Source organism: Puma concolor, chromosome E1, assembly GCF_028749965.1.
Source record: "Puma concolor isolate L17-30 chromosome E1, mPumCon1.1.hap2, whole genome shotgun sequence".
Lineage (NCBI taxonomy): Eukaryota > Metazoa > Chordata > Mammalia > Carnivora > Felidae > Puma > Puma concolor.
The window spans coordinates 55,229,562-55,255,661 of record NC_141680.1 but is presented as its reverse complement, the minus strand read 5'-3'; the positions used below and the strand labels follow the sequence as shown (position 1 = coordinate 55,255,661).

At 45.1% G+C, this 26,100-nt stretch overlaps 1 long non-coding RNA gene across 2 annotated transcripts; it reads left to right on the top strand.

Moving 5' to 3' along the window:
- Window positions 1–686: 686 nt before the first annotated feature.
- On the top strand, window positions 687–26,073 carry LOC147574509 (uncharacterized). 2 transcript variants are annotated; one of them, XR_015244271.1, is made up of 4 exons: window positions 758–1,158; window positions 19,937–20,341; window positions 24,827–24,936; window positions 25,925–26,073. It is a non-coding gene; the product is annotated as an uncharacterized LOC147574509 (long non-coding RNA). The 2 variants fall into 2 exon arrangements; XR_015244270.1 differs by lacking the exons at window positions 24,827–24,936; window positions 25,925–26,073 and having other exon boundaries at window positions 687–1,158; window positions 19,937–22,395.
- The last annotated feature ends 27 nt before the right edge of the window (window positions 26,074–26,100 follow it).

Below are 26,100 nucleotides of genomic sequence, written 5' to 3'. Positions count from 1 at the left end.
TGTGTACACGCACCTGTCCACACACACGCACACACACACACACACACACACACACACACACACGCAAGGAGGAAAAGACTCTCTCCATGTACGAGCACAGGCTCTTCATCAAAAAGGGCTAGCAGTGAGTCCTCTGGTCATCATTTGTAATAGCTCCTGAAATGAGTTGGAAAACGTTAATCAAGTTACTGCTTTATTTTCAGCTTCTGTTATCTTTTGAACTCCAGCGGGTTGGGGGATGGGTTAACCAGCAGCGCGGACTTTTTCTAAAGAGCCTTTGTCTCTCTGCCCAGGTATTAAGTTGGTGGTGTAACAATCATAGGTACATTTGGTTCACTCCCCCCCGCCCCCCCAAACTGAGTGCCGTCCTGGGTCTGAATGTGGGCCTGTGTTCTCCTGGTCCACCGTCCTCAGGCCTGCACAGGGGACTGAAAGAGAATGGGCCACAGGAATGCACCCAGAACAGAGCCAAATTGTTCAAGCTGCGTGAAGAAGAAAGAAAAAACGAGTTGGGGGGGTGGTTGGGAGAAGAAGAAAAGGTTTCCTTGTTGGTTCGATTTCTCTGGAGATATCTGGAGGATAACACGGCAATTTTTTTTTTTTAGGAGGGGCACCGGGGAGCAAAAACTAGAGAGCCGGGTTTTATCGGCACAGCGGCCCATACAGAGAGGTGACATTGGAGAGAACAATTGCTAGGTTGTTTGGTCACATTTGCTGGTATGAATGAAGCTTAAGAAAAGCTGTCTTTGGATTGCTACTAATAGTCATCTTCAACATGCCTGCTCTCTCTCTCTCTCTCTCTCTCTCTCTTTCTCGGTTCCCTTATGAAATAAGGGCACACTGGTAATAAACAAAGCACTATAAAAGATCAGATTGACGTATTCTGTGGGCTCATTCAATGTCGGGAGCGAGGCTTCTGCACACCGTCGCTGGTGCTTTCGGCTCCAAAAGCTGGGCCGGGACGGAGAGATGGTGGTGGGATGAGGCTAGACCCCCTTCTCCCTTTCTGGAACCTTGCCGAATCCATCAGGGCCGTGTCCCTGGTCAGCTAACCTAAGGGACACAGGAAAAGATGGCAGAGTAGAGACCCTTGGATTTGCTCCTTTGGATTTTGGATTTTGACTTGAGTTCCATTGTCAGTCCTCATGCCAGACCCAGGTGAGTAGCCTCCCGGGTTAAAAAGCCGTCGTGGAGTTGAATCTGACTACCGCCGCCCCCCTTTGACGTTGATTCAGTTGTGACTCTTATTTTTTCTGTCCTTTGCCACGGTTTAGGCACTAGTGGGACAATCTCTCAGCGGAGTCCTTTCTGGCCACCTGCTGCATGAGAGGCATGTCCGGCTGTGCGGGGATCGTATCCTCGGGCAGGAATGAGCTGGGTGGGCTCATGTGATTTGGGAGGATAGTCAGCAATGGTGGGTGAAGGGGAGCACGCATGAGTCTTCTGACAGGCAAGCTTTCTCGCCATGAGCCTCTTGCTCCTGGCCAGGCCTCTGCCTTCTGCCTTCACTTTCTCTATAACTTGCCCTGTGCTTTCCATTTGCAAGACTTGCCAAAAGCGCACAAGAGAACTGTCCGGTTTCAAAGACAAGGAGCTTAGATGAGTGAATGGTGGGCACCGGCTGTGGATCTGGTTTCTCTCGTGAGTTGGTACCCGGTGCCCTGGCCTAGAAAGTTCATCCGCACACAGGTGCTGGTGAGCTGGGCTCCTACAGGCTCGGCCCCTGAGTGGAAGAGTAAGGATGAAAGCGGGGACCCCAGGGTTTGGGGGCTCTGTGCGTCATCAGAGCCTAGCTCTTCTTCGCACTGCTATTTGTCCTTCTTTTCCTGGATCACAAGCACCATTGCTGGGAATATAACCTCATAACAGACCTGAATGAAATTATCTCAATTTTGCAGACGGGAATGGAAGGCTGGTGTGTGTGTGTGTGTGTGTGTGTGTGTGTGTGTGCGCGTGCGCAGGCGCGCGCGTGTGCGCGGAGGAACACATCCGAGGATGTGACATGCATCCTTCAAAGACCTGCTTTTACTGAGCCTCAAAAATGCCCGTACCAAATATACACAGTGTGATTACAGCAGGGGCTTAGATCTGCACGTCCTAAAGGGCAAACTGTCGTAGCATCTATGTATTCATTTCGATCTTTCCATTAGTGAGTAATGCCAAACAGTGGTTCAGTATATGCAGTCTATAGGATTAGGCACTCGTAAGTTGATACAATATGTTTAGCCTTGGGATTTTAGGCATTTCCCAAATGGCCCATTTATTATTATTAGTAGTAGTAGTAGTAATTTTTATTTTACTTTCTATTTTATTTTATTATGATTTCTTTATTATTACAGATTATTATTTATTTTTAACCTCCGTTTTGGGAGTCAGCTTTGAAAATGATTCATCAGGAGTCATCCTCCAGTTATTACAAAGGGGAGCCCTTCTGGAGTTTAACTAAAACCCGAAACTTCCTAGATGAGAAAGACTGTGTGTGTGCGTGTGCATATAAAAATATGCGCTGTGGGAGCTGTATACAACACAGTGGTATAGTGCTGGTTCTATTTAGGTGTGCGTACAGGACTGTGAAGTAATCTTATGGGAGAACATTGAGTCATTGTGGCTTGGTCATTTAGGCTGATGCTCCAGATTTTTCAACAGACCTTTTTCGGAGAGCATCCTACTGCGAACACGTAGTATTAATTCGTAGGAACGGGGTTCTATGTAATACCTCATCTACGCATTTCCTAGACATGCACAAAGTTTAACGTATGTTGATCTGCTCGATAATGAACAATAGATGGTTGAAAGCTTTCCTGATTTGTTGTCTCATAGAAAATTTCCTTTTTATTTGCTCAGCGTTGAGACTTTTTTTTTGTGCCTGTGTTTTCCAAATGGCACTGATTTCTCTGGAAGTAATGGGGCTTTTAATATGGCTGCTCTAAGAGAAAGCTAGTAAATGTCTTGCCTTCACCTGTGCTGGGAACATAGTAGGGGTTCAGTAACCTTTTGAAGAATAAAGTAATGATTGAGTAGTTCACCTCTGCAGGCGATGTTCACCTCTATATTTGTTTATACACATAGGTATTCTCTTGAGTAGAATATTCACAGAGTTACTGGACCAGCTGTCTTTGAACTCAGCCGGCCTATTCTTTTCTTAGTTATCCGTAAGTTAAATGCAATCACTTGATTGCTTTGGTATTATGTAAATGGATCACCAACCTTTCTGTCCTTCAAATTTTCTTCTTTGTGTATCTCTCACTATTATCTGCATTTAATCCACAAGATGTATTACGGACTTTATTGACATATATCATATATGTGTCAGTGTAGGCTAACACAAGAGTTCGTGTTCTCTGAGACCACCGCTTAAAATATGTTTGCAGTGTATACAGAGCCCTGGAATAGACTTTAATTTCCTTTCCCAATATATACTCATTATTCCAGAATGGCCAGCAGGATGTAGTAGTACGGAGGTCAGAGATTGTTATTCATATGAGGTGAAAGGGGGAGAGAGTACATCATTCTGGAGAGTTCTACCATTAACACTAACCACAAGTCACAATCTACTGCTGTGTTCTATAAGCCTTTTGCCGGCACAACGTTGGATGAAGCGGTTGCCAGTGATGTCTGGCCCCGGACATCTGCCTTTCACAGACTTATGGGGGCATGGGGACCCGGGGCTCAGCCATGTGCATTATTCACTGTTTCTTTCTCTGCTTATTAGCCTTGTGGGTAAGGGCAGCATTAAGCAATGGCCCCGCAGCCTTCGAGAACAACACGGCAAAATGCAGGAGAACACACAGTCTTGTGTTTGGGGCTTTAAGAGGCTCTGAGGTGACTTGGTGCTTGGGAGGAGTTGAGAGCAGATTGGCTTATAGCCATTACTGTTGGCTAATAATTGCACTAATCTTTTGGAGGGAGGTTTTGTGCGCTCGCATGTTCCCCCTCCCCTCAATACCCAAGTCAGAGAACAATGGGGGACTGTGTTTCTGCATTATTCCATGAGATAGGTCAGGGAACTTCCACCGGGTGGATAAGGTCTGCGATGGATGACCCACGACATTAGCCCCAAGCCATCACGAAGGAACCGGTAAGCAGAGCACAACTGCTCTGGCCAAATTACAGGGAAACTTTTCCCTGGCTGAGCCAATTGAACAGCAGCTGTTTGGGGGTTATCAGATCCAGTGCCCTTTGGGGGACCTCAGAAGCAAATGAAATTCTTGCCGAGAGGGAAGAGAAGCAGGGAGGGCTGTGTGCACGCTTACTCCTGCTCATGCATACACTGCAGACTATCCATTTTTCTCTCGCCTAAAATTCGCTCAGTAAAACCATTCTCTTTTTCTCTCTCTCTTTTTTAGAATGGATGATATTTATTTATTTATTTAAAATGTTTACCTTTGAGAGAGAGAGAGAGAGAGAGAGAGACAGAATGTGAGCAGGAAAGGGGCAGAAAGAGAGGGGGACAGAGGATTCGAAGTAGGCTCTGCACTGACAGCAGAGAGCCCAATGCGGGGCTCAAACTCACGAACTATGAGATCACGACCAGAGCCGAAGTCAGACACTCAACCAACTGAGCCACCCAGGTGCCCCGGAATGGATGGTATTTAACTCACACTTGGAGCAGAGATGCTAAGTGGGGATGTCCCTACAGAATGAACTGTGTGTGCGCGCACCTGTAGGGCAGCGGGGGGTGGTGAACATATTCGTATATAAGGTCAAAGTCCAGTTGTCAGGAGTGAAATTAATCTGCAAGACTGGTCTATGATGCAGACATGTCCTCTCATGGAGAAAATGTTATTTAAATGTTCACTTGTGATGAGAATTCTCCCTGTAATTTATAAAGCAAGTACTTGGTAAATACCTTTGCCTAGAAGGTCAGAACAAGAATCTCAAGGGTTATAAGATCCAAAGAGCAGGTAAACCTCACAGTGCCTCTGTCACTGTGCGTGCCAATTTCCTACACTCTCCCCCAAACGGAGCACATAATCACGTTAAACATCCTGAGCCCTACTATTTCCTTTTAGTGAATTTCCACAGGCTGGTCGTTCACATGTGAGGCGTTGTGAAAGCAGGGTCCTTGCCAACATATCAATTGGGGTAAGCGCAGAGCATTTTAATTCCACTCCGCCTCTCAGCCCCAGGTTTCCCTAGTGCCCACTTGGGGGGTGTTTCCCGCCTCTCCATCTGCTCCCCGTTAAGCAACTGCTGGGTTTAGTACAAGGAGGCTGGTGTGGTGGTGGATGGAGCACGCTGTTCGTGTAATTTGGCAGGAGGTTGCATGCTGGCACCAGAGGGCAGTGAAAAGGAGAGGAGGTGAGCGTGTTTCCACAGGACAGGGTGTGTTTGGGGGGGGGGGCAGACGATGAGGGCTGGCAGCGGGAGGCCACCTAACTGCCACTAGTGGCTGATGCCCCTGGAACTGCTGGTCTGAACTGGATTAAGATCCAAGCAGAGACACAGTTTCTTCCTTCTCAGACCCCAGGAGTTCTTCAGCCTGAGTGTTCCAGCTCCCCACGAACATTTCCAAATTAAAAAAAATAAAATAAAATAAAAATACGTGTGGAAAATACAGTAAAAGTGACAGTGCCTTCCCAGTTTCCGACAGTTCTGTTTTGACTTCACGATCAGCCAAGCTCCAGCCCCTGAGTAGCTGGCTTAATGTGTCACCGTGAGTTATTAACCGTTTCCCTGCCTCTCTTGGTGGGTGTCCTTCTGGCGCCTTGCCTCCAGCTGGCTCAGTGACCTGCTAATCCTGTGTCCTTTCTCTCAGGCTTCAGGCATGACCTGAACGGCTCGGTTTCTCTCATGAAGTCAAATTTGAATTCACTTCGCTCCCGTTGGCTTTTGCCAAGTGGTGGCTGAAACAAGAGGGCGATGGGTAGGGCCAAAAGAATGACTCCAGAGTCAGCTCTCAAAGGGTCCAGAGTGCCCCTTAGACATCCAACTGTCTAGTACATTTTTCTTGCTTAAGGGCCAAAAGGCAGAGAAAGGCTCATTCCAGAACTGGGAAGATGTGGGACACAGTCTATTGGGAAGTGGAGGGAGAGCTCATCTCATATATTTTAATGCAGCAAATTTAGTCTTTGTGAGAAGGAGTCAGTTCCTCCAGGCATCTTAGCTCTCCTTTTTCCCACCATCTGTCCGGTGCCCCGTGCTTTCATTTTGTCATTTGGGCACTCGGGATCTTCTTAGGCAATATCACATATTCAGAACGTTACCCAGTGTTCCCTTTTCCCTCAAAACTCCCATGTCCCCAGGACCATTCTCCTTGGAGCTTTGAACTTTTGGGCCACGCAACGTATTACTATGGGGAATAATTCAAATTAATAAATCGCTTGGGGCCTACTGATTTAATGCATTTTTTACAAAATGAATTTCAAAATGAAGGCATCTTTTAGAAACAACTTAACATGGATTAAAAATTCTGTTTTGTTTTTATAAAACATAAATGTCATCATCTTAAAAGAGGTAGCAAATTCGCATGACCTCTGAGTCAAAGTATACATGTGCATATAGTGAAATCTTCTCTTCCAGTAACTCAGCTCCTTCTCTGCAGGCAACTGAAATTGCTAGTTTACGGCCTATTTTTGTCCACAGACGTTTTGTGCATATGTGAGCAAAATATATTATCTCTACCTTTTTAAAAATTTGTAATAAATGTTTTATTTTAGAAAAGTTTTAAGTTTAAAGACAAGTTGCAGAGATATTACTGAGTTCCTATGTGTGCCATCACCCAGTCCCCCTCTCCTTAACATATTTTTTTTTTTCAATTTTTCAGAGAGAGAGGGAGAGAGAGAGAGAGACAGAGCTCGGATGAGGTAAGGGCAGATAGAGAGGGAGACACAGAATCCGAATCAGGGGGCACAAACCACAAGATCATGACCTGAGCGGAAGTCGGACATTTAACCGACTGAGCCACCCAGGAGCCCCTTATGTTATTATGTACATTTGTCACAGGTAAGGACATTACAATTAACTACATTTCAGAGTTTACCAGATTTTACTAGTTTCATTCCAAAGTCCCTTCTCTGCTCCAGGATCTCATCTGGGACACTACCTTAAATTCAGTTGTCATCTCATCTGAGCCCCTTCTAGTCTGTGATGATTTCTTAGACTTCCCTTGTTTTGATGATCTTGACAGTTTTTTTTTTTGGGGGGGGGGGTCATTGAATGCTCCTCAATTTGAGTCAGATTGGTGTTTTTCTCATGTTAACCCAGGGGGTATGGGTTTGGGGGAGGATGACCTAAGCGGTGACATGCGTTTTCATCATTGCATCATGCATACATGGTGTCCACATGACTGATCACTGGGGATGTGACCCTTGATCTCCTGAGCAAGGTCGTGTTTGCCAGGTTTCTCCACTGTAAAGTTGCTTCCTCTGCCTCCATACTGTATTCTTGGAAATCATTTGGTGAAAGTCACCAAATGCATCCCATACTCAATGGGGAGAGTTATGTTCTACTTCCTGGAAGCCCCTTTCATTCTTAAGGCTTATGGCATTCTGATGGCAGCCTACTTCACAACCTTGACTTTTTTTAAACAATTTATTTTAGAGATGGCCCCATTATTAGTTGGGAACTTCTACATCTGTTGTTAATTTTCACTGATTCTGTGAATGTATTGACACCATACATGATTTAACTAGTCCCCTTGTGATGGGCCTTTAGGCTGCTTCAAACGTTTTGGTTTTGTACACGATGCTGAAATAAAAATCCGGTCCACATTCAAGTGTATCTTCAGGATAAATTTCCAAAAGTTGAATTGCTGCTTGAAGAGAATGTGATTGGTAGTTTCTCGAGCTATTGCCATACTGCCTTCCACAGACAGTGGATGAATTTATATGCCCCCAGTGATATCTAATCAACATGATTTGGTGGATGAAATTTCAAGTTGGTGGAGGAAATGTTTTTAAACTGGTGGTCCATTCAATGCTTCCACAGATCTCCTTAAATCACAGCACAGTAGGAAAAACAATAGATAATCCAATTATCTGGGAGCAATATGGCCTGTGAGCTAATTTAATGAGGCTAGAGCCTGGCCCACCCCCATCCTGAAGCCTTACTCCATAACTAGGCTGACTCCATAACTCCAGTCTGACTCCATAACTAGGCTCCCGTTCATGCCCGTTTCCTGGCATGCTCTGAAAACTTTTCATCTGTGCCTAGAACATTCTTTATTCTTTCAAGACTCTCACCTTTTCCCCCGCTATCCACATACCCATTGAAAGCTCACATCTTGGTTGGGCCCATTTGGCTCCTTCTTTGTCAATTTAACCCAGATGCACTCCATCTGCCTTATATTTTTTGGCACCTGTGTATGATGTTCAGACTCTTTGAAGTCATTGCTACATCAAACAAAGATTTTGCCTCTCAGGTGCACTGTGAATATTCTGGGGCAGGGGGCTATTTGTTCTCTTTATTGTATCATTCTCCAAGGACTCTTGAACCCACTGTTCTGTGAATCCATGTTGTCAGTAGTGCCACCAATGGACCCTCTTCTTCTCCATCCCCTGGAACAGGAAAGAGCCCTGTGGAAGGAAACCACCTCTGTGAGGATGTCTGCCTATCGCTGGTCTCTCGGTAACCATCCTCTCCTCAGAATTACATGAGAGGGACAAATATTTGCTTTGTGACTAAGTGATAATTTCCCAGAGGTGGTGAGACATAGCTATAAAGGTCACCAGTGAGATTTGAAATTATGTCAAAATGTTGCAAATCACTGAAAACTAACTCTGGGCCCCAAAAGAGGCCCCACTATTGTGGATAGTGGGGACCATGGTTTCTGTGATGTGTTGGCACTGGGCTGACATGAATTTATTTACTGCAGCTGGATTGGCTGCCTACTGGGAAGGCTCCCCCACTTGGCCTTATGCTAGGATCCTTTCGTCTAAGTCCTAGCTGAGGCAGGAATACTCTGCTCTCACACAGGTTGTCTTTTGCCTCAGTCTCTGAAACCCAGCCTTCCTACAATCAGAGCCCTGAGAAGGCCAGTGTTGCACTTGGGGACAGACTCTTCTCTGTGACCAATGAAACATCCCCTATCACACTTCTACTTTCTAACCCCCTTATACGTTTCTATTGACATGGTTGTTATTCCATTTGGTTCCCATCCATTCAATCTATTTAAATTGTGGGATTTTAGAATCTGAAGGAATCTTGGAACCCTAAGGAAAAGGAACCCAGAAAGGTAGAGTCTTTCTCAAACTCACAAAGCTGGTTGAAGAAGCCCGATGGTCAGCTCAGGTGGGTCTCTGACACCCATGAGATTTTTTTTTTCTATCACATGCCCTCATTACCCACTAATAATAGCTAACACTTAGTGAGGACTTTCTATGAGCTTAGCACACACAGTAAAAGGTTGTGCAAGGGTTTTATAACAATCCTCTAAGGCAGGCACCTACCATTTTACCCATTTGGCAGATGAGAAAATTGGGGAAATCGTGAGCAAGTTACTTGCCCAAGATCACATGGCTAATAATAGGGGAAGTTAGGACAGTCAGATTGCAGAGCGTGCCTTCTGCACGACATTACATAGCAAAGTAGCATGTAGAATGGACCGCATTAGGTTTTACAAAGAGGCTATGGAAGACACAATCTCTGCCCTTGACCGTCTTTGTTCTAGTTGAGGGGGTGCTAGGGTTGCCAGTAAAATATGGAACACTCAGTTACACCTGAATTCCAAATAAGCACCACATATTTTTTTAGTATAATTATGCCTCAAATATTACCTGGAACGTATTTATACTAAGCATTATTTGTTGTGTATCTGAAACTCAAATTTAACCAGACATGCTGCTAAATCTGGCAACTGCACGGAGAGCGCCTAGAGAACGTTGACGAGCCGAGGCGCCTGCAGTGTAGGCTCTACGTACTTCCCTATTCTCACCACACGCAGTATCTTCTCCCCTCCTTCCTTGCTTTCTTCTCTCCGTGGCGGGCCCCTCCCCGCTGCAGGCGCACCTTCCAGAATGGGCAACCTTGCCACACACAGCAAGTTGTACGGCTGTGTCCCAGGCTGTCCGGCATGGAGACGTTTTTCTTTCTGCCCGTGTGCCCAACCCTGGGGTGTGTCCTGTGGCTCCCAAGGCCTCCACTCTCCTCCAGGAGCACCCTTCCTCTTGGCTCTCCCCACTTGCTCTGCCCAAGCCTCCACCAGCCCAGACGTCCGTTCCACCAAGGTCTCCACCCTGCCCAGTGGGTGCGCTGGTTTGCATCAGGTCACTGTGTGCTCATTAGTATTCGCCCAAGTCACGGGGCCCAAAGGGAAAGAGACAGCCAAGTCATCTGGCTATTCCTTCATCCTCTCTCTGAGATAGGCTTTCACGGGAATCGGGGTGAGCTGTTGGGGTGGGGTGGGCGGGTGCTCTGAGCACACTAGGTAACAGTTGCCGCCTGTGTACTCTCTGGGATGGGGGCGTTCCGCCGGCTATTTTAAGGCCAGACTGGTGAATGCTGGGTTCCCCTTCATTTACCTAGGCTCTCAGTATTTTCCCTGGCACACTCTGAGGTGGTCACAGAATGTGGGAAACCAGGCAAAGGAAAAAATTAATGCTCTGTGATGACGCCCCTGGTAGCTGCTGCTAAGTTCCATGGAAAAGACGGGAGTTGGGGGGGAACGGGGGGCTCGCTATCTGTGTCTATGGGTGTCTCCAAAAGCTTTTAGCTGTATTGGCACCTACTCAACTCTAGAGATGGTGGAAAAAGAAAATTGGCTGCTAACTCAGTCCGAGGCCTGCCTGGTGGCCCCAACTCCACCCACTCCTGTGGAGTGGCTTTGCCCACAGTGAATGCCCCTTTATCGTCAGTGAGCGATACTGACTTTTCAAAAATACTGTGTAGGCCTTGTGTCCCAGATGCCTGTGGCATGCTGGCTCTGCTTCCTTTTCAAGGTTGTTGGCTTAAAAACCCACCCAGAAACCTGAGAAAAATATCTCCAGTTGGCAGCTCAGGAGGCTGACACCAACCGCCTCCTGTTTCTTAGCCCGCTGGCCCCCAGCTACCGAGAGGACAGTTATTATAAGTGAAGGGAGAAATTTCGGTGGTGGAAATACGCAGCAGGTAAATCACAGTTGGTTAAGAGTCCTATGGGGAGCGTTCCCCGCATCGCGTAGACTCGTGTGGTGAAGACATAGTTCATTATCTTCCATGAACAGTAGCTTGGCTTTGCAGGAAAGTTCCATTGGCTTTCTGCAGGTCTGGCCATCTTGGTTAGTGGTTTTCTATCAGAGCCGATGGTGGAAATTGAGTCCAAATGTGGGTCTGAAGTTGGGAGTGGGGTTGGATATTGGCTTTACCCGTGGATCAAGCATTTGTTATATGCTGACTGTGTACCAGGCCCTTGATGAATCATTCTGCATACATTATGTCATTTGACCTTCACAACAACACCATGTAGTAGATGCCATTAGACCTGCTTTATGGATGCCAGGTTGAGTATCTTGACCTTGGCCCCGGACAAGGTCAGCTTAGAACACCTCTTGTGCTGTATCTCCCATTATGCTAAGTCTCACTAACGGGAGGATTTTTCTCTTGAGTTTTTTTCCGTCTAATTGCAGCTTCACTCTTCCTGGAAAAATTGGTCATGCCTGGATTGAGAGATCCACTTGAAGATTTTCCAGTCGTTTATCATGTATTTGTAACTGAGTTTTATTTAGATGCTGGTAATGTGGTCTTACAACTCTTCGATCAAAGTGTGTAACCAATGCCTCTCCCAAAAACTATTGTCTTCTTGTCATACCTGGATGGGTTTTGTCAAGTGGGGAGTTCACGCATTTAACTGGTCAAAAGATGGAGACCATTAAACATGGTCTCCAGCTGCCTCATAGGACGATCACTTGGGGCTGTGAAGAGTGAGCCCAAAGGGTCCATGAAACAATGCTCCATGCGACCTGTTGTTCCTGTAAAGCAGTGCCCAGCATACGAGCTCTCCGTGTTACTTTCTAACTTCCCAGTTGGAAGTGAACTGTGGGAAAGTGCTCAAAGCCCCTGGTATTTGACTAAGTCTAGGCAACACCATACGACCACGTTCTATTGAGTCCTACCCAGGTCCCCACTCTGATCCCAGTTCCCATTATTACTTCTATCAGCCAGCCCACTTTGCCTTCAGTCAATGTTATCACTTCCAATTTCGGTGACTGCTGGCTTGTCTTCATTTTGATGGCAACTACAAGTGAAAAAGCCCAGCAGCCTTGGCCTGTGGCCACCCCATTATTAACACAAGTTATGATTTTTCATTCAGTGCTTGACCACCCGGCAAGCACACTCTCCTCCTAATAGGCAGACCTTCTCTCTGCCTGGAGACAGGAGTTGGTGAAGCACAGATACCTAGAAAAAAAGGTCGTGCTCCCATCTTCCTCCAGAAGACATCGACCCAGCACCCTGGAAAGTAAAATGAGGCGGCAATATTTGTTCGGCTGGTCTAGGTCCTTCCCTAACCTCCAGACTTGCCCACCACTCTTCATCAGATGATTTTCACCCCCTCTATGAACATTTCATCTAACCTTATACGTATTTTGGTACATAGTATAGAAGAGCTGGCTCTTATATACTATTACTGATCACCTTTTCCCCAAATTCCTTGGCCTGTGTTCTTTGTATTATGCAGCAAAGACATTCATTCCATCACATTTCCAAATTGCCCACTATGGGCCAAGTCTGATGCTTGGTTCCCTGAAGAACGTGGATGAGGTCAGGGTGAATAAGGGAGACTCAGTGACCGGGCCTTGGATGAGCCAACAACTGCGGACGACACATAGGCTGTACTAGCACAGCACCGACAAGGCATCATAAAAACGTGCTCTTGCCAAAATATGAAGATCAGCTAAACCTCATAGAAATGAACTAGAAAAATACAATCACGCATTCATTCTTAGTTTTGTTCAACATACATTTTTGGAAGGTCTTAAATGTCTAAACTTCTAAGTTCAACCGCAGTGGAAAATGAATAAGCTTCCTGTCCTCAAGTTGCTTATAACTAGGGTCTTAGGGGAGGCTGTAATCAGCTCTTGTTTATATTTTTATTGTAAAACATAAATATGGAATCTAACACTTACTAGGAAGTATATTATTTGGGACACGCAAGGACATTCGTTAGATTCAGACAGACACCGCTCTTCCCTAGTCATTCTTAGATTTTAAAATATTATAACAACTTAAAATCAGAGGGAAGAAAGGTTGACACTGAAATGAATATTTTCAAAAAGGATTTCTCTGTGTTGAGGCCGTCAACATGAGCTGACGAGGCGTGTTGAGCATGCAAGAAGGGTGGCCGGCATGAGTCTAATTCATCCGAGAAATCCTCTCAGGTGATCTTTCCTTCATAGTGCATCATGCGTGCTTGAAAAGGGCAGTAAGGGGGTGCCTGGGTGGCTCAGTCGGTTAAGCGTCCTACTCTTGATTTTGGTTCAGGTCATGAGATCTAGCCCTGGGTCAGGTTCTGTGCTGACAGCACGGAGCCTGCTTGGGATTCTCTCTCTCTCTCTCTCTCTCTCTGTCTCCCTCTCTCTCTGTCTCCCTCTCTCTCTGCTCCTCCCCTGTGTGCTCTGTCTCTTGCATGCGGTCTCTCAAAATAAATAAATAAACATTTTTTAAAAATAAAAAAATAAAAGGGGAAGTAGTAAAAGTCACCAGACAAAAAGGGCCCAATGCTGAGAGTCAGTTTACAAAATTTACCTTGAAACAAATGAAAACAAAAATAGCATCGAGAGTAAAGTGTGCATGGATTCTAAACATAAAAATAGAAGGTGGAAAAAAAAATGTATTTTCAGCCGGCCGCAACCAGACTCCCAGAAATCTTTTCGCACTTCCCTGTGCTATTAGCATCTATTTGGTTAAAACTTTGAGGAATACTGCCCTCCATCCCGTCACCAACATTCACCTCTCAGTTTGTACACTTAACACAAGACATGCCATGAAAAACATTTGTACCTTCAAAACAGTGTGATATCAAAACACCTAAAGCAAACTGTTAGAATTTGCAAGAACAATTTGGGCAAAAAAACACACCTGTGAACCCAAATAAGCACAAAACCACAAAAACAGCAAAGGGAGTCGCTTCTGTTGGGCAGCTCTTCGCGAACATCTCTTTCCTTCCTTTCTTATGGTTCTTTTGGAAAACCTCCAAGATCTGCTTTAAGCACCAATTGTACCGGTCATGCCCACAGCTGGAATATTGACGCCAGCGGAAGAATCTGTGGCGTCTGGCAAACTGTGAGGCTAAGGAAGGTACCTGGTTGGAGCCTGAGAAAATGGCGGCCCTTTTTCCTTCCAGGAAAAGAGACTTCATAGGAGATAGTAGGTTTTACTTCTGGATTGTTACCAACGTCAGAGCTTTGCCTCTTCTCGGCCCCTTCTTTTGAAGGGAGAAGACAGACAGCCACTATTTCAAGAATGCAGTGAGCCAGAGGAGCTGTTACCGTGGCCAGTTGATGCTGATGTTGGTGACGATTTTAATGATAGTAAAAATGCCATCTAATATTTATGGAACAATCACAATATGCCAAACGCTAGCAGAACAGCTCTCAATCAGGAGTGATTTGCGTGCTCCCTGCATTTCCATCTGGAAATGTCTGGGGACATTTTTGACCGTCGTGAGGGAGGAGTGGTGGTAAGTGGTGGGGTGCCACTGGCATCTCTCTGGTAGAAGCTAGGATGCTGCTAGACATTCTGTGATGCAGAGGAAAGGCCCCCACAACAAAGGAGAATCCCACCCGAAATGCCAAGAGTTCAGTAACCTTGCAGCAGACTGAGGTTTTTCCACATATTTGACTTTCAGAATGACCCCGTTGGACACATTGTCCCCACGCTACAGAGGAGAACATGGGCTTAAAGTAGCTCAAATTGTTTTGACCTTTGAACATACATTTTTAGGTTTCTTTTTGAGATCTATTTGGTCCTTTGATAACTGCAGAAAACTTAGGTTTGTTCTGTGGCTGAGAATTGGCTCCCTCACATGTCAGCATGAAAGTTTTCCAGCTCAAGCTGACTCAACTCCCATCCCGTTCTGGGAGGAGACTGCCTAACAGTTGGTGATGGGGGCAGGGGGAAGAATATATTATATAATGTCTACAAAAGTCATGAAAGGCCGACTTAACTGCAAAGACAAGCAACCAGTAAGAGAGAGAATGCGAATCCACAGTGATTTAAAAATACGTTTTTGGGGCGCCTTAGTGGCTCAGTTGCTTAAGCATCCGATTTCATTTTAGCTCAGGTCACGATCTCAAGTCATGAGATCAAACCTGGTTGGGATTCTCTCTCCCTCCCTCTCTCTGCCCCTCCCCTCCCATGCTCTCTCTCTCTCTCTCTCTCTCTTTCAAAATAAATAAATAAACATAAAAGTAAAATTAAAATAAAACAAAATACATTTTCAAGCATGGTATCCAGCCTAGCACCCCACATCCCCTGCATTCTACTCCTAATCTCTGATAGTGGCATCTCTTTTGAGAAAACAGAGGCCCCAGTGCCATGACATTCAGACAAGGGAGGCCATCTCTCTTCTGCAACCTTGCACAGAATTAGGTCATGGAATTTCAAGAGTGTTGGGTCCCAACACTTCCAACACGTCTTGGAAGACAACTTCCGCTTTTCCTTTTTTCCCTTTTGATAAATGCTAAGCTCCGTGTCAAAATATTTAGGATCAGAGCCAGGAAAATTGGACGTTTTCTTTTGACTTAGTTCTCTGCCTCTGGCTGGGTGTTCTGGCCACTTCTCTTCCCACTGCTCATTCCTCTTTCCTCCTTTCCACTTTTCCAACTTTTCCTCAGTTCCCGCTATTTCCATCTTTTCCTCTCTTTTTATAGTATTTCTCACAGCTCATGTACAATGCAGAACAAAGGAATGGGGAATGATTGCCTAAATAAGTAGACTGTCCAGTGGACAGGTTGTAATGGTTGGGTCAATGAGGGCCATGATCTCTCTCATGTAGTTAGGAGGTACCCACTTGGAAGACTTTTTTTGAAAATGAACTAAACCCTTTGAAAGTCTAAGCTGTAGGGGCGCCTGGGTGGCGCAGTCGGTTGAGCGTCCGACTTCAGCCAGGTCATGATCTCGCGGTCCGTGAGTTTGAGCCCCGCGTCAGGCTCTGGGCTGATGGCTCAGAGCCTGGAGCCTGTTTCCGATTCTGTGTCTCCCTCTCTCTCTGCCCCTCGCCCGTTCATGCTCTGTCTCTCTCTGTCCGAAAAATAAATAAATGTTGAAAAAATAAATAAATAAATAAATTGTTTAAAAAAAAGAAAGTCTAAGCTGTAAATGGGTAACACTAAGGTACAAATTCAAATATTTTTTTCCCTCATGATCTTCAAAAACTTTCTGCCCTAACCAGCTGCCTACTCTGTCCTATCACTGATACATATTTCAATACTGTTGTTGTTTAAATTGACTGAATTCAATGAAACCCAAACTATAGGTCAATTTGGCAAACGTTTGTAAACTTGTTTTATTGGGCAAGATGAGTATGATGTAACTTAAGTCCTGCCCTGGAGGAACTTCACATTTTGGTGGGGAGAATAAATAAATATATATCCATTTAGATAGATAAATGTATTAGTTATCTATCACTGTGTAACAAATTACCCCAAAATTTAGTGGCTTGAGATAATCCACATTTGTCACTGCACAGTTTGTGTAAGTCAGGAATATGGGCATGGCTTAGCTGGATCCTTTGCCTCAAGTTTTCTTATAAGAGTAAAAAGTGTTGGTTTAGGGTCTGTAGGGTCTATAGTTGAAGACTCAACTATAGGAATTTTCATTTCTTAGTTCACCAGTGGGGTTGTTGGAAGGGTTCAGTTCCTTGATGGTTTCTTAAGCTCAATTTCTCACCAGCTGTGGGCTGAAGGCCACCCTTAGTTCCTTGCCACATGGCCCTCTCCACCATGGCAGTTTGCCATCAAAGTATGCAAGCTGAGCAGGCAATAGAGATTCTGCTGACAAACCAAAGTTACCATCTTATATAAACTAATTCTAGCAATGACAGCCCATCACTTTTGTGTATTCCATTGTTTAGAAGTGAGTCATCAGGTCTAGCCCACACTCAGAAAGAGAGGATTACATGAGGGTCTTTAGACCAGCAGGGAGGACCACTGGGAGCTATGTAAGAAGCTGCCTATTACACATAAAGGTTAAGAGATTATTAAAGTGAGGCTTAAAGAAGCCATGATTCTATCAAAGCAGGGAGTGGTGGAAGAAATCTTCTCTCTACAAAAGGAGGTGTTTTCTGACTACACTGGGCTTCTCTAGGTTTTGGCATCTACCCAGTGATTTGTGGAATGATCCTTGACTTGCAGAATTTGTGACTGGAAACTTGATAGCTAACCACTTAAGGTGTTATGTCCCTAATCATGGAGAAACAGGGTGCCTCCACAGGGTCCCGAAAGCCATATTTATAGTTGTTCTATTCAACATCTGTCTCAAGGAAAGTTTCGTAGTCCCTTGGTCATTTAGTTGTTTATTTATTCACTTATTTATGTATCAGTTAATGCTAGACAGTGAAACTCAAAGATGAATTACCTTTGAGGCACCTGGGTGGTTCAGTCAGTTAAGTGTCTGACTCTTGGTTTTGGCTCAGGTCATGATCTCACAGTTTATGAGATGCAGCCACATGTCAGCCTCTGCACTATCACTGCAGAGCTTGGGATTCTCTCTCTCCCTCTCTCTTCTTCTCCCCAATCTCAAAATAAATAAATAACTTAAAAAAACCTTAAAAAAAAAAAAAGATGAATTACCTTTGAGGTAATCAAGATCTAGATCACAGGACTCAGAAATGAGGTAATCAAGACTAGATCATGGGACTCAGAAGTGAGTAAGATTTACTTTTGAGGGTCTCTCCTCAGTCCAGACAAGGGTTCAACAAACTACATCCTGTGGATCAAATCTGCCCCTGCCCTCATCTGTTTCTGTATAGCTCATGAGATAAAAATGGTTTATACGTTTCTTAATGTTTGAAAGAACAAACAACAGAAGAAGAATATTTTGTGGTACATGAAAATGGTATGAAACTCAAATTGCAGTACCCGTAAAGCTTTATTTGGACACCGTCATGCCCATTTATTTACATATTGTCTATGGCTGCTTTTGCAGAGCTGAGAACATATGACGTATAAAGTCTAAAATATTTGCAGTCTGGCTCTTTAAGAGGACGTTTGCCTACCCCTGCTCCGGAGAAGGATGGACATACAAACAAATGATTAACCGCCTTATGATACGTGATACTCTAGACACACATACCAGGGTCGTCAGGAGCACACAGGCACGAATTCTGTTCATAACTGCTTCTGGGTTGGTGATGAAAGGCTTCGTGGAGGTCTCCTTGAGAATAAGTAAGGGTTTTCCTGAAATGGGAGGTGTTAGAGAGAAAATTATTCATGGCGCTTGTTAAAGATGGTTCAGGAAGACTTTACCCAAAAGAGACTGCTGCAATGTGGATTTTGTAGAAAGGGAGATAGAGGGGACTCAACCCTGAATACAACAAGGGCTGGCAGAGATGCATAGCCAAGGAGCAGGGTGGGGTCCCTTGGTGGAAAAGTACTAGGAGGAAATATCAAGACTGGGGGGATTCTGGCTAAACCAACCCAACAAGATTTTTGCTGAAGACTGGCCAGGGTGATAAGATATCCAGGGTGCAGGATGAGGAATTTGATCAGATATCCAGGGTGGGGGATTTTTGCAAAACTGATCCAGCAGGATTCCTGCTGAAACTAGACTGAACGATCCAAGGACAGAGCCCAAGGTTGGGGCCGGGTCAGAAAGAGGATTCAGAACAGTCTGACTCAAGTTTGGTCAGAAGAGAGAGTCTTTGAGTGTCTGTCAGTAGAGAAAAGAGAGAAAGGACAATCTCTTTCAATACCCTTAAATTGGTGACTACGGGATCCTTAGAGGGTTTAAGGTACCCCTGAAATTGTTTGCCAAACCTGTGTTTATATGCATATGTGTGTTTCTTCCCCGCTAGGGAGAGGGTCCGGTTCTCACAACAGGTTGTTTTTTTTTTTTAACTGTTTAAGAATCACTCTTGCGGGCAGACATGGCAGCCTGTGCAAAGCCACAGATGTGTGAGACACAATAATACACTTTTAGGGGTCAACAGTGAGAATACAAAATAGGTTTCTATGGGGTGTAGATGGAAATAAGGCTAAATAAAGCTACTCGCCATTGGAGGGATAGCCCAGGACCTGAATGGAGCAGAGGTCTGAGGCTGACTCAATATAGTTTAAAGGACTCACTAGCACAAGGATATTGACCAAAATCAAGTTAAACAGACTTGGTCTCTGCTCTCAAGTGGCCACTCCATCGAAAGCAGCTGATGGATAGGCTAGAAGAACTCAGTCACCTATGGAGAGGCTGTGGGTTGGCAGTTCACTGTAGTAACACTGGGGAAGTTGGCCAGATATCCAGCTCTGGAGTCAATCCTTGATCAAACCCCATCTCCTATTCCCCTCCAAACCAAAACAACATGGACTAAACCTGCCGTGGCCCTGCGAAAGTCTGGCCAAACAGCAAAAGGCAGGCACAAGAACCAGCTTCCTCTTTGTATTTGATGGTGCTGGGGGCACACAGAACAACAGAGAACTCTCCAGTACTGGCAGGGAGAGTCTGCAGGCTCTGGACGTGAGGTGTGTGGGGAGGAGGTAATGGTTTTCACTGAATTCCTTTTTATATTTTATTTAGATTAAGTTCTGCTCAGCGGGGTGATTTCTTAATTAGAGCCGCCCAGCCAGGCAGACCTCCAGCTCAGACCCCTGTGCTGCCTTCTAAGGTTTCATGAGGGACCTTGTCCTGCCTTATTTCCTGAGTTCTAATATTTGAATAGTGTGCAGTGGATTTCAATGGGAGGAAAGACATGTAATTTAATCATCTTTATTAGATTTTGCCTGTGGATGGGGAGAGGGGAAGGAAGGAGGAGGGACGTGTGTCCTCTCTTTGTTAATTTTTTTTTCCTTTTTCTCTACCTTTCTTCCAGTGGTCAAAGAAGTTGGAGACTCAACGGCTGTTTCTTTTTCCTTCATTTTTCAAACAAAGAAGCTTCATGAGAACATTAAGCCCCAAAGAGAATTGTGTTCATTGCAAGACTTGTCAAGGATCGGTGGAGAGATTTATATAAACAAATCATTCAGTTCTTCCTTTGGTGACCTTGGTCCTGAGAGTGAATGCGATGGTCCTACAGCTTTTTGGCCCTTCATCAGTACAGAAGCTGCAGTCTGTGCTCAGCAAGACCTCACCAAATGCAGGAAAATTAAAGAGAGAAATGGTCCATGGCGTATTCTTACCCACCATAAATTGGCGTCATTTTGGCCACCATCCAGGGGAGAGAAACCAGCCTCCTGAAACAGAGAAAAAAGATCAGAAGCTGCTGTAAGGAAGGGAGGTTTGTCGAGTTGCTTTCCTCAGGATGGGAGAGGAAAACTGAGAAGGAATTAACAGGAGCAAATAGTCAGCAGGGGTCTTTTAGGGGAAATAAATCTACTGGAGTTTTCCAACAAAGAAAGACAGAATGCAGCATAGCACATCAAAAAAGTAATAATAAATAATAGAAAGAAGGAAAGAAAGAAGGAAAGAAAAAAGAAATAATCATGTCCAGAATTATCCCAATTGTCTTGCTCAATGCAAACACACACACACACACACACACACACACACACACACACACACCCTGCAGCCTATAATCCTCCCTCATGCCCCTATCCTGTTGATCTTTCTTCACTTAAAAATTATCGGCAAAGAATTTATTCATTTGGGAGAATTCCAGGCACTACATTTATGTTCAGTTCAAATGAAATGGGATCCAGACTTTTCAAACTGTGCTGTTCTGCAGATAAAACACAAAGGCAGGACCTCATTATCTGGAGACATGGTCCTTTCTTTTTCCTCTTGCCTTTTGTTTTTAAGCAATTTTAGGCTTGTTTGGAAAGTCTCATAACAGGGGCAGAGCATTTTTCCCCACATCTATTTCAGGAGGGTTTTTAGTTAAGAATAATGAATTTACCTCTAAACAGATGGAAGAGTTTTACTAAAGCTAGAAAAGACACTTTTACTAATATCCCCGATAGGCTGATCTTAATCCTCTCATTGTTAAAAATGCTTGGTCTACGAGAGTCTTATTTATGTGCCAAATGTCTTTATTAAATCATTAAATTAACACAGAAAAAAAATCCTATTACAATGAGTTTCTGTGTATGATCAAAAGTTGTCCATGGCCTTGCTGATAGCCTACTTATTCCAAAATTTAAAAAGGTGAAATCCCAGGAAAGCCCAACGCTTGGCCAAGTTTTTAAAATTTCATTGTAATATGGCCGGAAGGGTTACTAGGCCCCCGCCAAGAAAAGGCCTAAATTTTTATCAAGGCAGTAGTCCCTAAAAAAAAGAAAACTGTGAAAAATAGGCTTCCCATTCACCCATAGACATGAACTCTTGGCAACATTGCAATATGACTTGACCTGTAGAAACACGAGTCTCTGATATCCACTTTGATTTAAAAAACCCAAGGGTCACATTCAAAGACCAATTGCACTAGTGAATCCGGGGCTGTGGGATTGTGAAAAGAGTTTAAAAAGTCAAGAGAAGCAAAGTTTGGTATATTGGATTTTGAAATTGAACTAAATATATATATATATATATATATTTGAATGCAAAATTAGTACATGTTGACCACAGGAGAAAAAATTCACTCCTGACCCTCCCACTGAGAAAGTATATTTGTTTTGGATTTCTAGACTTGATTCCTGCCTTTATGTGGAAGTGAGCATTAAAGATTCTGTGTTAGGGCATAGTCTAGAAGCACGGGGCCTGATGGACATTAGGAGAACCTAAAAAGAGAAGAAGAGATCCAACTTGGAAGGTCCAAGGCCTATGGCCTGTCAAGGGGATTCGGAGGGCTAGGTTAACCAAGTAATGGAAGGTGACAGGAGGTCCAGATGAAGCAGTACACGAGTTGAGACAATGCAGGGTGCAAGATCTTGGGTAGAACCAAGAGGTAGTGGAGGGCCTGGGTGGCTCAGCTGATTAAGCGTCCGACTCTTGGTTTTGGCTCAGGTCATGATCTCACAGTTTCATGAGTTCAAGCCCTGTGTTGGGCTCTGCACTGGCAGCACGGAGCCTGCTTGGGATTCTTTCTCTCTCTCTCTCTCTCTCTCTCTCCCTCTCTCTCCTGCCCCTCCCCAGCTCGTGCAGTCTTGGTTTCTCTCAAAATAAATAAACAAACTTAAAAAAAAAAAAGAACCAAGAGGTAGCAAAAGATATGTGGCTGATGTCGGAGAAAGAAAGGAAGCATGCAACGGGCTTGGTCCTGGAGATGCATTTAAAATCCTTTAGCCTTTCAAAGACTGTTAACCCAAATTACTTTTCTTGGTTCTTCCAGATGCCTTAGTATCTCACATTATTACTAAGTACCTGCTATGTTCAAAATAAACATTTGGGAAGCAAGGGTGATTTTTCTCTTTTCTTTTTAATTGCAATTGTGATGTACTCGTGGCCTGACGTTACATGAAGTCTGGCTTAGATTAGCCCCTGGCTGAGAGATCCCTGCTAATTTAGTGACTGCAATTATGCCTGCCTCTAACCGTGGTCTGCTTTTTGTGGGACATGCCCTTGGAGTCGTTTTTCTCCAACAGAAGCAATGGTTATGCTGGCCCTCTATACGTTTTTGCCCCATCGGCGAGACAACCGTCAGGATTAGGGGTATGATCTGTGACCCTGAAACAGAGTGAAATTAATTGGCAATGAGGGGGCTGATTCCATGAAAAAGCCTGAGCACCCGTAAGTACTCTCATAAAAGAGCCCAACTAATACAGGTGCACACCTGCCTTTCAGCCCTAACGATTCCTCCAATAAAAGCAGCAAAAAGGAACAAACATACAAACATACAACCCTTGCTTTCAGTCTGCAAGGTTGGCAAAGAGGAAACGCTCGCATAATTTAATGCTGGCAGAGGTGGTGAGTGGGTGAGTGGGGTGTCTCCCCTCTCCTTGTACTAATAAACTGCAGGAGCTCTAAGTTTGGGGTTTACACAATTTGACTCCAGAGGAAGGTAGAGAGCCTGCACGTTAAAAACAAATTTTTTTTACACCAGTTCTAAAATCTAAATTAAAAAGCAATTTCTCCCCGAGTATTATTTATTAACAGAAAGAAGTGTATGCCACGTGCTATCTGTGAACCCACCTTCATGCTTCTAGATTCACAAATGATACCAAGGAAAGCCACTGGTTGAGTCTGTGCGTTTAGCGGCAACTAGGGATGTAGACTGAAGCGCGTTGAAAGCTCACTAAAAGTCAGCTCATCTTGCTCTTCCTGAGACGAGGAATGTGGCTGCGAAGCCACGGGAGGCTGGGGGTGTAGAGGCTGCAAGCAGGAAGAGGGGGAAGTGAGCAGGGGGGTGGTGCCTGGGAGGGCTCCGGGCAAGTAACCAACTCCTTCACTGGGGGCAGGTGCAAATCTCCAGGGTCAGTACAGGGCAACTTGGGAAGGCAAGGGAGGAAAGAGATTTCTGGAAGTCTCCCGCTGTCCCTCCTGCCCGCTTCCCTCCTTTTCCTGGTGGTTGATTGCAAGGAGCCGCGGAAGGAAGGATGTATCAAACCCGAAGAAGAAAGAACCCCTACCATGTTGCCCCCCATGACACCAACTCTGAACTGCAGCAACGCCGTGGCAGCGGCACGTTGCAGATTAACAGCAGCAGGGGCAGGAGGCAAGTCGGGGCTGACTGTTTTCTTTAGCGCCAGTGTAGGCACAGGGTCCATATCAAAGGGAGAGGGGAGCGAGTCTGTGCAATCTCGCATCAGGTCCTGGACTAGGGGTGGGGGTGGGACCAAGTCCCAGAAGATGTCAGTCAAACACGGGCTGGATTTCTAGACCTCATCTCTGTGACCCTTTGAATGTGCAAGGAAACTTACAGTCCATCTGCTACAATTAGTTTGGGGCAGGGGAGGGGGTGGGCGTGCTGAGCAGCTGGGAGGGGCACTTCAGGCCTGCAAGTGTAACTTTTGTTTTATTCTGCTTGTTTTCCCCCTGCGTGGAATTTCTCCCTGGGGGACAGAGTAGGAGGGTCCCAGCTAGCATTATAATGGGTTTCCGCTGGCTCGCCTGGGTGGCTCAGTCTAGCTGAGCATCTGACTCTTGATTATGGCTCAAGTGATGATGCCAGGGTGGAGGGATCCAGCCCCACATGAGTCTCTGCGCTGAGTGTGGAGCCTGCTTAAGATTTTCTCTCTCTCTCTCTCTCTCTCTCTCTCTCTCCCTCTCTCCCTCTGTCCCCTCCCCTACTTTCAGACTCTCGTTCTCTCTCGCTCACATACAAATAAAAAATAAAATAAATTTAAAAAAATGGGTTTCCCCAGAACACAGGATGAAGGCACGGGAGAAAGTGCCCAGAGCCAACATCAGATCCTTTGTGGGGGATAACTACGGGTCCCCAAACTTGGCCACAATCAAGGGACACCTGGTAACATAGGTGACCGTGTACTTTTTATTTCCAGCTCTGTCATCTCCCTGAGCAAACGTTAGAGGGATCACACATCTTGATCCTGAATTATCAGGTGGCGTAAGAGAAGCCCCGCCAGGGTTGCTATCGATTACTTAGGATGAAAAGGAATCGCTTTGTGGTGGGAGTACTTCTTTATTTTTGCACGTTCTTGAGGACAGCTGGGAAAGGAAGGGGAAAGGACATTTTGGAATTGGCCATTTCTCATGGCTGTCCTGTTCGCCGCTGAGAACATTTTCTCCAGACCCCAGATCTCACTGAGAAGAAATGAGACTTGTGATCGGGCATCCTGGAGCCTGGGTATTTATTTCTAAGGCTTTCTATGTCTGCCAGGTCCCCTGAAGCTCTTACCACTGTAACTCTTCCAACTTTCCATTGTAGATGCAACTTTCCTGGGAAAGAATTATCCTTTGCTCCATTGCTCAGTCATTCAACAACCACCACCCAGGACATACATCGAGTGGAATAAGGCCTAACGCTGTCTTTCAGAGGTACGTTTCCCTAAATATCATTTCCCCGGCCCCCAAGACCCTGCCAAGCTTTTGAGAGAACTTCTTTGAGAAAGGGTGAACAAGGCTCGCACCCATCAGAAGAAACTCCCTCTGGCATTTCCATTCGGAGGTCATTACTGGCTTCCATGGAACCACTCTGGGACGGGGAGGGTACCTCAGGGGATAGGGGATGTGAATTTTGAAACTAATAATAAAGACAGCTTATGTGCAGATAGCTCTGTGCAGTTCACACAGAGCTTTCACGTGCTTTTAACCTGTTACACAGCCAGGCATGAGCTCAAAGCCACGATTTCCCTCTCGCTGGGCCCTGTGATGAGCGCTGGGGCTCAAGTTGCCCAAGGCAGGCCTCCTGGTGACTCGGCAGCCCCGCGGTGCTTGTGAGGCCCTGGGTACATGGTATGTCCTACTCAGAACTTAGCAATCACTCATATTTGTGATCTGTGTGACACACAGCCCCCAATGGTCAGACTGCCTCCATGACACATGAGGACAGCACCGAAATCCTCTCTACCTGGCTCCGTCTTCCTGTTAGCTACTCACCTAGCGTGGCCGTTCACTCACAAAACAAAACCAACAGAATGAAAAAATGAATTAAGAAAATCACAAGAATGATGATTTTAGGGATCGAGCCTGGTTTCAGGATTTGGGGTTATTTCTGTTCTTGTGGGTATTTCCTTGGACCGAGAATCAGCATTAAAACAAATAAAAAAAAAACAAAGCCCAAACAGCAAAACTATAATGGTTCTCAAGTTTTGACCTTTGTGCCATTTACCATCAGAGGTCATGAGAGCCACAATTACAGGACCCAGAACGGAGTTTATCTGTGAGGGACAGATTGCAGCACATTCTGTTTTCTGGGGCTTTTTCAAATCTAAATATCTTCGCCAGTGATATATGATCGTCTGTGATTGTTTATTTAGTTTTGTCTTTTTTTTTTTTTTTTTTTTTTTTTTGCTTTTTTTTAAAGGCAGCTTTTAGGGTCAGCCTTCACAAACAGTGGCTCAACATCTCTACAGTGTCAGCCCAGCCCCGGGCTTCTGCCTCGACCAACCCATGATGACCAGGCATGTGACCTGTCCCCAGCCGGCCGGGACACGCTGCTCCTGCCATTATTTCTAAAGCTCTGGGCGGGGGGGGCGGGGT